General features: G+C 31.4%; 1 pseudogene; it reads left to right on the top strand.

Annotated features, from left to right (window-relative positions):
- The first annotated feature begins 7,603 nt into the window (after positions 1–7,603).
- On the top strand, positions 7,604–9,367 carry LOC145639394 (bZIP transcription factor 44 pseudogene; annotated as a pseudogene).
- The last annotated feature ends 5,183 nt before the right edge of the window (positions 9,368–14,550 follow it).

The raw sequence follows: 14,550 nt of genomic DNA, 5'->3' as shown, positions 1-14,550 counted from the left end.
TGAGGACTTTAAAGTTGGGAAATCTCGCCCTATATATTTCTATTAAAAAAAAAAAAAAAAAAAAAAAAAAAAAAAAAAAAAAAAAAAAAAAAAAATGTAATGAATCACCATATAATAAGGCAATTATTATTTTTCTGAGGGTGGAATGGTAAATCAGAAAAGTGAATCGAAGTTGGTAATTGCGGCCTTTGCGGAGCTTCAAAATGTGCATCCAATTTTGTCAATTTTGTATATAGCTTAGACAGCCAACATGGCCAAAAGTAGGAATGAACATTTTGATACATGCATTATTGATTTTAGTAGATTGAGGGGCATGGGCAATGTTGGAAAGGAGCACATGAACTTGCTTTTTTTAAAAAAAAACTTATTTTGTTGGGGGGAATGAGCAATCTTGCTCAAATATTTTTGTGCAGATTTTATTTTATTTTTATTTTTTTGGTTTAAATGAGCTACAAAGGAAATATATTTACGTACTTAGCATTACATATGACCATATGGGGGTAGAAAAACTAGAAGTTGTGACTATTGCAAGGCGGCAAGCCTGCAACCTATCATACAAATTAAAGCCTCATTCTTAACGATCAAGCCAAAATCTTGTTGATTATTATTTTGTATTATTGATATAAGGGCACTTTTTACGGTTCAACATGATATTCATTGTGCATAATACGACACATACAATATGGAAAAATCAAACTTTTTTTTTTTTTTGGCATGCCTTATATGGAGTAACTTGTAAGAGCATTCTCACTAGTGAGCAAAAAAAATTCTCCTCATTCTCTCTCTACCCACTTTCTCTCTCTTCCCAACTAAATTTGCTCATGAGCATTTTTAGTGAGCAAAATCTATCCCACTAGTGAGCAAAAAAAAAATGCTCATCAATCTCTCTCCTACTTTTTCACATACCCCACCAATATCTCTCTCTCTTACACATCACCCTATTAATATTTAATATGTTTTGGTTAAATTAATATTTATGGGTACTAATTACAATTATACTTTTATTTAATTTAATACAATTATTAAATTTTCATTCAAAATATTGAAATTTAATCGCTAATTAATTATAAATGTAATACAACATAAAATTTAATTAGCGTACGAATACATTTAATACTACAAACCAATAACGAACCTAGATTTTAAACGTACGATTAATACTCTATTAAATTGTAATCTTACGACAAATTTATTTTTTTTACTCATTAATAGAGCCATATTTTTGCCAAATGTGTTCCACTAAATCCGCTTTTAATTGAACATGAGTGTCTCTGTCACGTAGTGACATTCTTCTGTGGACGTACGTGTCGAAATCAACGTTTGGCGGTCGGCCAACATTGAATTCAAAAGGCTCGTTATTGTTAACTGTAGCACTTGTAGTGGGTCTTGTAATTTGCGGGCGATCTTGTTCATAGTACCTTCTTAAAACTTCGGCCCGAGCATAGTTGTGTCGTTCATCTTCGACAATCATGTTGTGCATAATGATACAAGCTTTCATTATGTCACACAATATGTCTTCGTTAAACGCAAGGGAGGGTTGTCGTAGAACGGCAAACCGAGCCTGTAAAACCCCAAAAGCCCGTTCAACGTCCTTCCGAGTTGCAGCTTGTTTATCAGCAAATAATTTTTCCTTTTGAAGTTGTGGAAGTGTTATACCTTGAATAAAAGTAGCCCATTTTGGGTAAATGCCATCTGCTAAGTAATAGCCCAAGTTGTACTCATGGTCGTTCACGGTGAAATGAATTGGAGGTGCCCGACCATGAAGAACATCATCAAAGACCGGAGATCGGTAAAGGACATTAAGATCATTACAAGATCCCGGGATCCCAAAGAATGCATGCCAAATCCATAAATCTTGATCTGCAACGGCCTCTAGAATGAGGGTTGCATTTTTATTACGGCCTGCGTATTGCGCTTTCCAAGCCATAGGACAATTCTTCCACTCCCAATGCATGCAGTCAATGCTACCTATCATACCGGGAAAACCTCGCATTTCATTTTGATGCAAGATTCTCCTTAAATCTTCGTCGGTGGGACTTCTGAGATATTCAGCTTCAAAATGTGTAATAACCCCTTGACAAAAATGTTGCAAAGCCAATCTGGAGGTAGTTTCGCCAATGCGCAGATACTCATCCACCGCATCTGGACAGGTACCGTACGCCAACATTCTAATCGCAGCGGTGCATTTCTGCAACGGTGATAAACCAAGCCTTCCAGCTGCATTCCTACGCTGCTGGAAGAATTGATCCCCCTCGACCACCTTGTTCATAATCCTACAAAACAAAGGTCGTTGCATTCGAAATCTACGCCGGAATTGTTTGTCGCTATAAACTGGATTACTTGCAAAGTAATCATTAAATAATTGAACATGCCCCTTTTCCCTATCTCTTCTATCCGTATCCCCTCTACGCTCTGGAACACATTCAACATCGGATACGGGTTGGTGTTGTGTTTGGTTGTTATATAACAAAGTTGGTAGATGGGTTGTGACAAATTCGTCAACTAAATGATCAAATTCAACGTATTGATCAGAATCAGACGAGCTGGAGGTTGAGCTAATGGAAAACATTGTGTTTGCTGGTTACTTGGGTGTTTACAATATTTTTTGAGGAGTTGGATTATATTTGCTTAAGATGGTATCACTATCATTTATAAGCATGAAAACTCAGTGACAAGTCCAAAATATGAATGACAATTCCATGACTGATGAAACATGATTGACAACTCAATGAATGATGAAACATGATTGACAATTCAATGACACTTAAGATAGTAAGACAAAAAAGAATCTTGACTATTCAAAATACATTTATACAACTGACATGAAATACATATGACTACTCAATGTCTAATAAGACAAGGGACATGAATACAACTCATAAAAATTGAACAAAATAAAGATATACTAATTAAAGATAAAATAATTAAACAAATCTAAATTCGGAATACAACTACTTAAAAATAAACTAATTGAAATTGAACAACATAAAGATAAGCTAATAAAAGATAAACTAATTAAACAAATCTAACCAAATAATACAACTAATTAAAAATAAACTACTTAAGGAAATACAGTCAATTTCTACCGTAGACTAGTTGAAGTAACTCGTCCTTGTGGGCCTCTTCAGCTGGAGTGAGCGGTGTTGTCCTTGCTAAAAGTGATTGAAGCATATCAAAATTCATCTTCTTCTCTGCTAACTCAACTTGTTTTTGCTTCCTCTTTTCCTTTTCTCTATCAAGTTCCAACCGTTGTTGTCGTAAATTCGCCTCCCTTTCTCTAACCTCAGTACACGCTTTTATCTGCTCACTAATGCTCAATATTGCACTTTCGGAAGCAACTGCTTTGCCCTTACGCTTAGCCTTCGTTTTTTTGACACCGTCTGGTCGTGGTAATCCTCCGGACATAAATCCATCAGTACGGATTTCATTCTCACTCTCCGCCCTAGACCTTTTCCCACTTCCACTGCTATCTTCCTCATCATCGGCACCGCAACCCTTTCTTTCCTCCTTTGACAGACCCCATCTTAGTTTAGTCCTCCACTTCGGATCTTTATTAACCATTTCCACTCCATGTGAAAATGCAAAATTATGTTGTGGATTAGAGGAGATATAAAACAACTTGGAAGCGTGTTTAATTCGATCGGCTTCGTTGTAACCACTTCCGCTTTCAGGGAGTTTGCCCGCCTCCTCATAGCAATTAGTCCACTGTAGCAAATCAGCTGCCATTCTTCTCCAATGTGTCTCCAAACTCTTCAAAGGTCTTGGCGGGAGAATATGCGGTTTCTCAGCTTGTAGTTTACAGTAAGCTGCATGAACTTTTCGCCATAGTTCGGATGCCTTTTGGCTCGTACCACGAAGCGCATCATCACTTAGTTCTAGATAGAACCCAATTAGAGCTTCATCCTCAGCAACCGACCAAATGCGACTCGCTTTGGCAAGTGGTTGATTGGTCGGAATCCTTGGAGGTGGTGGAGGGTACTGTGGTGTCTCCGGAACAGCTTCTTCTTGGCTGAGATCGTACTCAGAGTTGCTCCCTTCGGTAACGGGAGGAGTTTGTTGCTCAAAAAAAGTGTTTTCATTGTTGGGAATCTGAGGAGGTGTTGGTTGATGAACGGAATTTTGAGAAGAAAGGTTGCCTAATCTTCCTAGGAATAATTGAAAATTTGGACTACTAATGAAATCATCACCTAAATCAGAAAAATGTTGAGCAAGTTGATTGTAATTAGGGTTGTTTGGATCCATTATATTGTATAATAAACAACAATAATTACTTAAGAGGCACACCTAAATTAAAATGGAATAACGTTAATAACGTTTTAAATAATTTCTAGTGCTACAAAAAGTAATTAAATAAATTTTTTTTTTTTTGTTGAGAAAAAAAGTAGTTATACTAAAAAATAAACAGTAATATTAGAAAATGAAAATTGAATCAAACTAAACTTGGGAGTGAAAATAATAAAGAGTTTTTTGGATTTTTTAAACAAAAAAAAATATTGCTACTTAAAATATCATTAATAACGTTTTGAAAAAAATTAAAGTACTAAAAACTGTAATTAAAAATAATAAACCAAAAAAAAAAATAACCTTTCTCAACTTTATATTAGAAATTATAACATAAATATCACTAGAAATGTGATTAAGTGTAATATTGGGTGTTTTTGTGATTTTTGAAATTATACCAAAATATGTCAAAATGGATCTCTATTTGTAGAGAAAAAAAAAATATAACCGTTGGTGAATTTTTTTTTTTTTTTTTAATAATTATAAAACGGCCAAATTACCGTTTTGATTTAATTACCGTTGCTAAACGGTTGAATTTTTTGATTGGAGGAACAGGCTGACAGGGACGCGTGTCAGCTTCCTATTGGCTGGACTGACGCGCCCTGTCTGCCGATAAATGTAATTTTTTTTTTGCTTTGCTGCCTTCAAAACGACGCGTTTTGGAGGATGGTTGTTCAGACCAAACCCCAAAACTCGTCGTTTTGAGGGTGCGAAAAGTAAAAAAAAAATGACGTTTAGTGCTTGCTGTGGGCCCCACGCTATCACTGTTCACTATCAGTTTTGCTCATAGGATGAGCAAATTTCAATATGCTCATGAGCATATTTTGTAATGCTCATTGGTGGGAAAGCAAATAATGCAATTTTGCTCATGAATTTTGCTCATGAGCAAAATTCTCCTCACTAATGGGAATGCTCTAAGTAAATCGGAAATACTTTATAATCATAGTTATACGACAACATTTCTCATTCGAGGAAGATATTATTAATGAGGAACCCCCCATTTTCACCATGCCATTTTTGTAATAAAAAAAAATCCAATTAACATGTAATTTTTGTAATTATATCTCGTATTAATAATGAGAATTTACTCGTATTAATTATATTATTTTTACTTATTGAGATGATCAACTTGTATTTTCTCATTATCAATACGAGTATAAATGTTGAAATGTATGAAAAAGTACATGACATTTGTTGAAATGGTTATTGGTTAGTTATTAATTTATGGAAAGACAAAAATAGGCTTGTAAAGTTGGTGAAATAGCAGCTGAGCCCCTGAAAAAACATGGAGTTAGGCTCCACCAACCAGCGATCAAAAAGTGGCAAGTGTGTCAAAAGTGTCAGAACAAGTAGCGAGGCGGACCCAACTGAATTGTAACGGTAAAATTAACCAAACAATTTTATTTGGGGCGGTGAAATTCAGGTGATTGACACTGAATCTTTCACACTGTTAAACATCACACTTTCATCACCACGGTTTTCTTTTCTTTTCTCCTTTTTTTTTTTTTTTTTTTTTTTTTTTTTGGTGTCAAAGGCGTGGCTAAACGCCAATACCAATAATTTTTTGAGGGTCAAGATAATTATTTATAGCCATTAAAGGCTACAAGTACGGAGTACCTAGTGCCAAAGGTTTATTATTCATTTTTTCTTGCAGAGATTTTTTTTTAGCAATTGCTTAATTAGAGTTTGTCTAAATTTATGTGGATGTATATTGTTTGCATGCATGTGTGATGTGACTAATATGGTGGAGTAATGTCATCGCTTTTTATCATATCTCATGTCTTTGAGATTTAAGAATCAAATTCATTGGACTCATTTGATGAATTTGTTTTAGATTCACCCTCAAATGAGTCAATGAGTCTGCTGCATTTAAAAATGATTTGATTGTATATGAGCTTAATATTTATTCATTTCACCTGATTTATTTACTAGACCTTTGATCATGTTTGTGGATTCAAGTATTTTATCGATCTAAATCGAGTTTGAAGCTACTTACTAAAGTAAAATTTATTTACTTCATACTAGGTATTAATTTAAATTGATTTTTATTAATTATATATGATTTTGATTGTTAACAACTTCTTTTTTTTTTTTTTTTTTTTTTTTTTTTTTTTTTTTTTTTGAGTGTATAGATTGATTATCATATAACAACCTACATTTGAATTTTCCTTAGAGATTGATAGAGAAATATAAATATTTATTACCTTAGGATTCACCTATCATATTCTATATTTATAAGTTAATCAAGACACGCGTAATACTATGTAGTAAACTTTTCTTCATTCAAAGGGAACTTTACAAGCAATAGATTAATGTATATGGCCATAGGCCATTGTCGTCGACATGAAGATAATATAAACTCTTGCATTGCCAATTTTCTTGAATTCAAAATTACATATTGCATTTAAATATTCCATATTACATTTTTTTTTTTTTGAATAGCATATTCCATATTACATAAAACCTCTTATTTAATTAACTAATCAAATTTTATAACAATGAATACTTTGCAAAGATTTGAAACCACATGGGATGTCAGTTGATCTCAAATTATATATGTTAAACACCCCAATTACAAATGTACGGATACTCATATTATAATGAGTTTGGTGAATCTACAATATAATTCAATGAAGTAAATTTTCATTATTCTTTAAATTGTTGTCCCAACTATAATTCTTTAAATTAATTCATTACTTTTACAGAACAATATACTCTTAAAAATTCAATACTGGTAATTTTTTTGTTTTTAACATAAAAATTTTAAAATATAAACAACATTATATTACTACTAGTACACATGTCTGACATAAGAATTTTAACTAAAAAGATCTGAAGTTGAAAAAGTTACCATTTTTGTTTGCTGTTTTACTACAGTATTAAACATTTTCTGTTCCCTTTTGCAAACCAGCTGGATTTGGGAACGGTTGTGGAAATTTCCCTTAAAAAAATCACATGCCACTAATTATTTTTTATTTTTTTCTTCAAAAGCTTCAAATAAAAAAATCTAAACTTTAGGGCTTGTTTGACATCAATTTTGGTTTTCAGTTTCCTGTTTTTTTTAAAATCAAAAACCAAAAACAGAAAACAAGAAAAAGGTGTTTCCACTTTTCTGTTGTCAGTTTTCAAAATTATCATAATTTTAATAAGTTTATATAATTTTTGATTCATTATGGAACACATATCTTATACTTTTAGAATACAAAAAACCAAAAAACAGAAAACCACAGCAATGCCAAACGAACCCTTATATTTTAGCTTTATTTTTCTTGTCATTTCTCTGAATTTCAAGCCTACCTCTGTTCTATATATTCTCCCCTCAATAATCTCAAAAACCTCTTCCTCCTTTCTTCTTCCTCCTACTTCTAGATTTCTGGTTTTCTTTCTACATTTCTCTCTCTCTTCTTTATCTCTCTAGATTCTTCCTAAAGCCCCTAGTTTCTGTTCCCCTGTTTCTGCTCTGTTTTTGGCTTAATTAAAGTCCAAAAATCCGAGCTTTTTTCTCTTGAAAGAGAAAACCCATCTCATAAAAATCCAATCTTTTCTTGTTATTTGCATAAAGATCCAATCTTTATTGTTCTTGAGATCTGAAACTCTGTTTTTTTTCCCTCTAATTTGCAGTTCATGCTATAGAAAAATCTGGGTTTTTAATGTATGATATTAATGTCTCCAGTTCTTAGTGAAATTCTTCGTTCTGGGTTTATGATAAATTCCTCTTTAAGGCGCAGGACCCACTTAGTTCAATCTTTCTCTGTTGTATTTCTTTACTGGTTCTATGTTTTCTCATAAATTAGCCTCTCAATTAGCTTGATTTTAATCTTTTATATTTAGTTATAATTTCATAAAATCAAACAAAAAAAAACCCTTTTTTTATTTTTATTTTATTTTTTTTCAAAATTTCTTCATCTGGGTCCTGCGTCCTGCTAAATTGTATAGATTCATAGATTACCAAAAAAAAAAAAAAAAAAAAAAAATCCCATCTTTTAATTGTGATTAAAAATGGCAAGTTCGAGCAACAATTCGGCGACGAGCAGTCAGATTCAGAACTCAGGATCTGAAGGAGATTTACAGCAAATGATGGATGAGAGGAAAAGGAAGAGAATGGCATCAAACAGAGAATCAGCAAGAAGATCAAGAATGAGAAAACAGAAGCATATTGAAGATCTGATGGTCCAAGTTGATCAATTAAAGAGAGAAAATAATCAGATTCTTCAAACTACAAATCTCACAACTCAACAATTTGTTAATGTTGAGGCTGAAAACTCTGTTTTAAAAGCTCAAATGAATGAGCTTAACCAAAGGCTTCAATCCCTCAATGATATCCTCAATTACATGAATACCCTTACTACTGGGGTTAACGGTAACGGTCACGGTAACGGTAACGGAAACACCGCCTTTGAGGATGATTCTTTGGACATTTTTAGCCATGATGATTTGGGTGATTTTGGTGTTATCAATGGGTATTATGGTAATTTCACTCATAATACTAACAATGTTATTATTGGTGCTAATAATCCTTGGAACTTGGGTTATCTCAACCAACCTATCATGGCTTCAGCTGATGTCCTCCAATACTAAAAAAAAAAAAAAAAAAAAAAAAAAAAAGCTCTCTCATTATTTTTAGATTTTTTTTTAGTATTTGTTGGAGGTGAAAGTTAGGCGCGGGGATTATTATTGCAAATCAAGTTCCGGCAGGGTGGAAGACTAATTATGATATAATTAAGTGGAGGGCTAATTCCATATTTTCTTTTAAATCTTTATAATTAGTATCATCAATATATCATCAAGTGACACTACAAGGGGTAGGTGGTCCATTTTATGATGGAAGAATTTGTTGTTTAAAAGGATATTCACGTGCAAATGACGGCTCTATGGTGTTCTAGAATGATGTATTTAAGTTGTTGAATGTAAATTTTACCTTGGAAGCCTTTTTTGACGAGGTTTACATGAGTAAAACTTTGTGATGTAAGAATTGATCTCCATTATAGCTTTAGGCTAGGGCAATCAATGGGGATGATGATATTGATGATGTAATTTGGAATCTTAAGATTTTTATATTATATATTGATTATATTAGCGACCTTAATCATGTTGCTTTGTTTAAGCTTTTGTTGTTGCTTACCTAATTATTTGATGTTTAGCTTTACCTCAAAAGTCGCATATCCTTTGTCTTTACTCTCAATTATTCCAGGTGTATTTGTTATACCGGTGTTTTATTGCGTATTATGTTAGGTAATTAATAGTGGGTGAAATGATTTTAATTACCGTTAACTAATAAATCTTAGTTAGACATGAATTTAGGGCAATATTGGTTTATAGTACTCGTAGTTGCCTATTCATTAGGCAATGAGACAGATTCATTTCTTATAGGCAAAGAAAGAGTTTAGTGCAAATATTCAAAAACATTGTTTTTAAATTAAAAGCGTTGTGGTAATTGATTCTAGTTATAAAAAGTACGGAGCATTTCCAAATATTAAACGCTAGTTAAAGTGAGGAGTGAATTTGATACCACCAAATTAAGTATGTGATTTTCATGTGTTTTGATATCCAAATATTTAATTTTCATTTCTATTTTTGCATTGGCATTTTATTTAGGGCGATAATGACACAGGCTTTGCCTCAATCAGTCCAAACAAATTAACCGTACCTTCTTCTTTTGGCTTTAAGTGTGTGTGTGTAAGGAGTAACTTGTACAAGGACACGGTCAATTACTCTAGCTATACAATCTAATATATGAAATAGAAAAATAAAAAAGGAAACAATTTTAACGTAGCATTACTCCAATATATTTTTAAAAAATCTCTAATATGGTACGATATACGTAGATATTACAAGCATAAACACCTTTCTATTAAGGATTTTAACTAATTTTTATAAGTTGAACACGAGAGAATAAGAGCTAAAATCCAGGCCATGAAGCATTAGTTCATAGAAAAAATGGCGCAATTGTTCATCTACTCCAGATGAAATCATGAAGATGGCAAGCAATTGATAGAATTATACCTTCAAATTAAACCCGACATTATTGAACAAATCTAAATTAAACTTGACCTAATTGATGAACTCATTGTATGTTATCATATTATTAAAATTTAGGTAGTTTTGAATACGGCATACATTGTTTAACACGACCAATAAACTCTATTTCTTAAATCATACCCGCAGAAGAAGAAGATAGGTATCAACTAGTAAGAGAGTGCTTATACTAACACAATACACGCCCTTTTGAAGATGGTGCGTCGAGTATATTCAATATAATTCGTAACCTTTTTAACCAAACTTTATGTATAACGAAATGATCCATGCATGCAAATCACTTAAATAGCTCTATTTTATCAATGAAAAATGGAAAGTATAAGCACTATACAGTATATACTCGTCCCAATTATGTCTTATATGACTGATATGAGCTACAAAACTTTTATCTTAATTGGTTAAGATAAAATAATACAGTATTAGGTTAGATAAATAAAATATTCAATTAAAAATTAAAAGCGTCAATAAGTTAAAAGCGCAAATGCACAATCACACTGAGTGACTTGATCGAGTGTACGTACTTTTTTGGGTTAATGCACTTGATTTGTAGTAATTTTTTTATAATTTGTGTGGTTTGCATTTTTTTTAGAAGAATTTATTTGGCTTGTTCTTCTTCTTTATTTAATTAAAGTATTGTTTATTTTTAATTTTTTAAAAAATTTTTTTTAAAGAAATAAATAAAACCATTAGAAAATATTTTTTACAGGATATTCTTGTAGTCCACTAGTGTAAGTTTGACTTGTTAAGTTCAATGTACCATGATATAGAGTATCAATCAGGCCAATATTTTCCAAAAACATTGTCTCCTCTTAATTTATAAATATTGATAAATGAATACTGATCGATCAACTGCAGCACCGCCCATAATTTTTGACAGGTTTGTATTTATTACATACAACATAATTATTAAATGCTAATCAATCATCAAAATTACTTCCTTAAATATTGAATCAAATGTTTTTTCGCATGTATGTATAACCTTCCCAATTTTCTCACATGTATAATTGTTACAAGTACATTATAATTAGTTATCCTTTACTCTTTTAAGGGCACTATTCCTACTTTATAGCATCCTACAGTTTCGATTTTGTTATATATACTATATTCAGAATTTTAATTCATGTTTTGCGTCTCATAATTTGAAATTAATGTCATGAGATTAAAAGCCTGTTATGTTCAGCTTAATTACAATTCAGTTCAGTTCATCTCCAATCAGTTTAGTTTAGTTCAGTAAATCAGAATAGGCTCTAAATCCTACTAGAACCTGTTTGAAGGAAGGAATATTTTAACTTATCCTTTCACTCCCAGTAAATTTGATCTATAAATAAAGTTACTAATAATACTCCATATATTGAATTGGCTTGTAAAAGGTGTTGATTTTTGATAGAGTATGTACTTCTCGTTCTCTTACAAATAAATTCCGCTATATATTTGTACATTCTTGATACAAAGTGGTTCGCCTGGCTTTTGTAGCCTTCTTTTGGCAATAAAGATTAACTCATTAGGTACAAGCTAATTAAGTAGGGGAAGCACCACTAAAATCATGACAAAAGAATCATTTAGCTCATTCTAGCAATATATAATAGTTTATTTATGAACAAGACTATATTAGTAATAATAAGTGGTTTGAACACCTTTCACAACTCTTAATAAGGCAACATATTAAACAAAAAACCAACATAGCTTAAGAACTTATCACCAATTTAAAAATTATCCAAGGACAACCAATCTTTATAATTATACAAGTAACATTTTTTCGTCTACATAATTTGTTCTTTATGACCCTCTTTACACCAAAATATGTATAATGACGTTAAGATTTTATAATAGATTAATAGAAGCTAAAACTTAAGAAGTTAAGAGCGAGGGCATTCATTAATTTCCACACCGTATCAAGTTGCCGCATAAAACTTATTGGTTAGTGATGATCAATCCAAAATAGATAATCTGTCAAAATTGGATGCTTGACAACAATACAATCAATTTAGATGGGTTAGTTTGTATGTTAACGTCGTACAATATATTAGTTGTTTCTAGACTGAAGACAAATAAGAGAGCAAATAATATTATTGTTGAGTTTGATGAGTTCACAAATCATAAAACACAATTAAAAATAGATTAATGTCGTCTACTTTGTATAGACAACAAAAAGATGATGTCGTATGCTTAAAGTTGGCCAAAATTGAAGAAATTAGCCCACTTGAAGATAGAGGAAACGTAGCAATTTTATTTTTACGGGTGCAATTTGAGTCTTTTCCCATATTTAAGAATTTCCATTGATTAGCTTCAAAATTAAGTAAAGCGTTTTAATTAGGGTATTGAGCTAGTGGGTGAACCTTGGTTGGGAGATCCTTAAATTTGTATGAATCATTAATTGTCATTATGCATGTAATTGTCTAGTTATTTGTTGACGCTTGTATATACATTATATTGTCAGGTGACACCCTTTCTTTTGTAATTATCTTCACGTCATGGTTTTACCTTTTACGCCACAAAACAGAAAAATTATAACTAATGTATTATTACTTTATCGTATAGTATGTACAAAGCATTTTTTTAAAAATATTTGTGTATGTTTCTTCAAAGTACTTCTTACATATTTTAATTTTGAGAAGGTTTTGCGTGAGACCGTTTCACGTGAGTCCGGTTATAATGCTCACAGTCATCCCTACCTACTGCCATTACCTAGTCACTTGTCGGCGGCCGGCGACCACACTCAATTTTTTTTTTTCTATTTGTATGACCGGACTCACATGAATCCGTTCTACACAAAACTTTTACTTTAATTTTTGTTTTTTAATTTGAAAACCTTGTACATATTTGATGTTAGCCAATATTATATTATAATGTTTTTTCTTTATTTATTAGTTCTGTAGCGCAAATTAAGTGCAACATTTAAGTTTCAATAAAGTTATGACTTTCCATCTCACTCTCTCCTCAATTGATCATTACGAATTTTCGACTGTGGGAAAGTATTTCATTTCTTCAATTCTTATTAACATATGTGATATATCGTGTTTTCCTTATAATGATGTCATTTTAATGTTACGGAATAGAAAGAATTGGTAGGGAGGGAGACGACCAAAGAATTTAATAATAATGGAAGGACAAGTACACTACTACTACATACATACTATCATATGATATGAGATGGTATGAATCATATGAAACTTTATCAATTGATAATTTGGATTTGATTGGCCGGTGATCGCATGTTAGAAAGGAGAAAAAGAAGAATTAAATGACAAATTAATTGGTTTTGATTAGATTATGTTACAGTTCAGGAAAAACCAATCAAAAACCATGCCAATAATATTATTGGAGATTATGGAAAGCACATGGCCAGCCAGTTTCTAAGAAGACATTGTCCTTTCGTTGCTTAATTTAGGCATTTAACTATAGTGTATATATATATACTTGTATATTGTTGGAAGTTTATTAAAAAAATATATTGTTGGAAGTTTAATGAGTTACTCCGTATTAAAGTATCCATTATTCCCTGATTCATAATTATATATATATTTTTGAATGCATCAACATGAAATTATATATAAAAAAAAAAAATAAAAAAATAAAAAAAAAAATAAAAAAAAATTGATTCATAATTATATAAAGTAATTTTAGTCAACAAAATTTGATTAAAAAGTATCATAATACATTATTTTCATGCGTTTCTTAAATTACGATATTGTATTATTTGAACACTAATAAATTTATGGCTGTGCTCTAATATCGTATTACAATTTTAATTAAATCGAAATGTACTATAGAGAAAATTTACAATTTTTTTTTAAAAAAAATTTATAGAGAATTTAATTAATGATTTGATGTACATTATTGTGGTAGTACGAATTGAAACATTGAGGTAATTATTAATAGTGCAGTGAATTGTGACATTAATGAGGGGCATACTACGTAATATCATGTTCGATATATTGTCGTTGATGAATTGCCGCTAGTCTAGCCACAAGATGTTCATCATGTGACTAATTAGTTGGAAAGTTCAAATTAAAGGGCTTAAAAAAATAAAGCAGATTAATTGTTTTGTCAATAAACTTTCTCATAAGAACGTCGGTATTAATGAATTATTAGATTAATTGTTAGATTAACTATTTGATTGATTTTTTGTTTAGAAGACCGCAATGATTCTAGTCGAACTGATTAAGCTTCAGATTATGCATGACCTCTTGCCTCGACCTTTAGAAGTAATAAAAATATGGATCTAATATTATG

Source organism: Chenopodium album, chromosome 7 (assembly GCF_948465745.1).
Source record: "Chenopodium album chromosome 7, dcCheAlbu1.1, whole genome shotgun sequence".
Taxonomy (NCBI): Eukaryota; Viridiplantae; Streptophyta; class Magnoliopsida; order Caryophyllales; family Amaranthaceae; genus Chenopodium; species Chenopodium album.
This window is presented reverse-complemented; position numbering and strand designations above follow the sequence as displayed.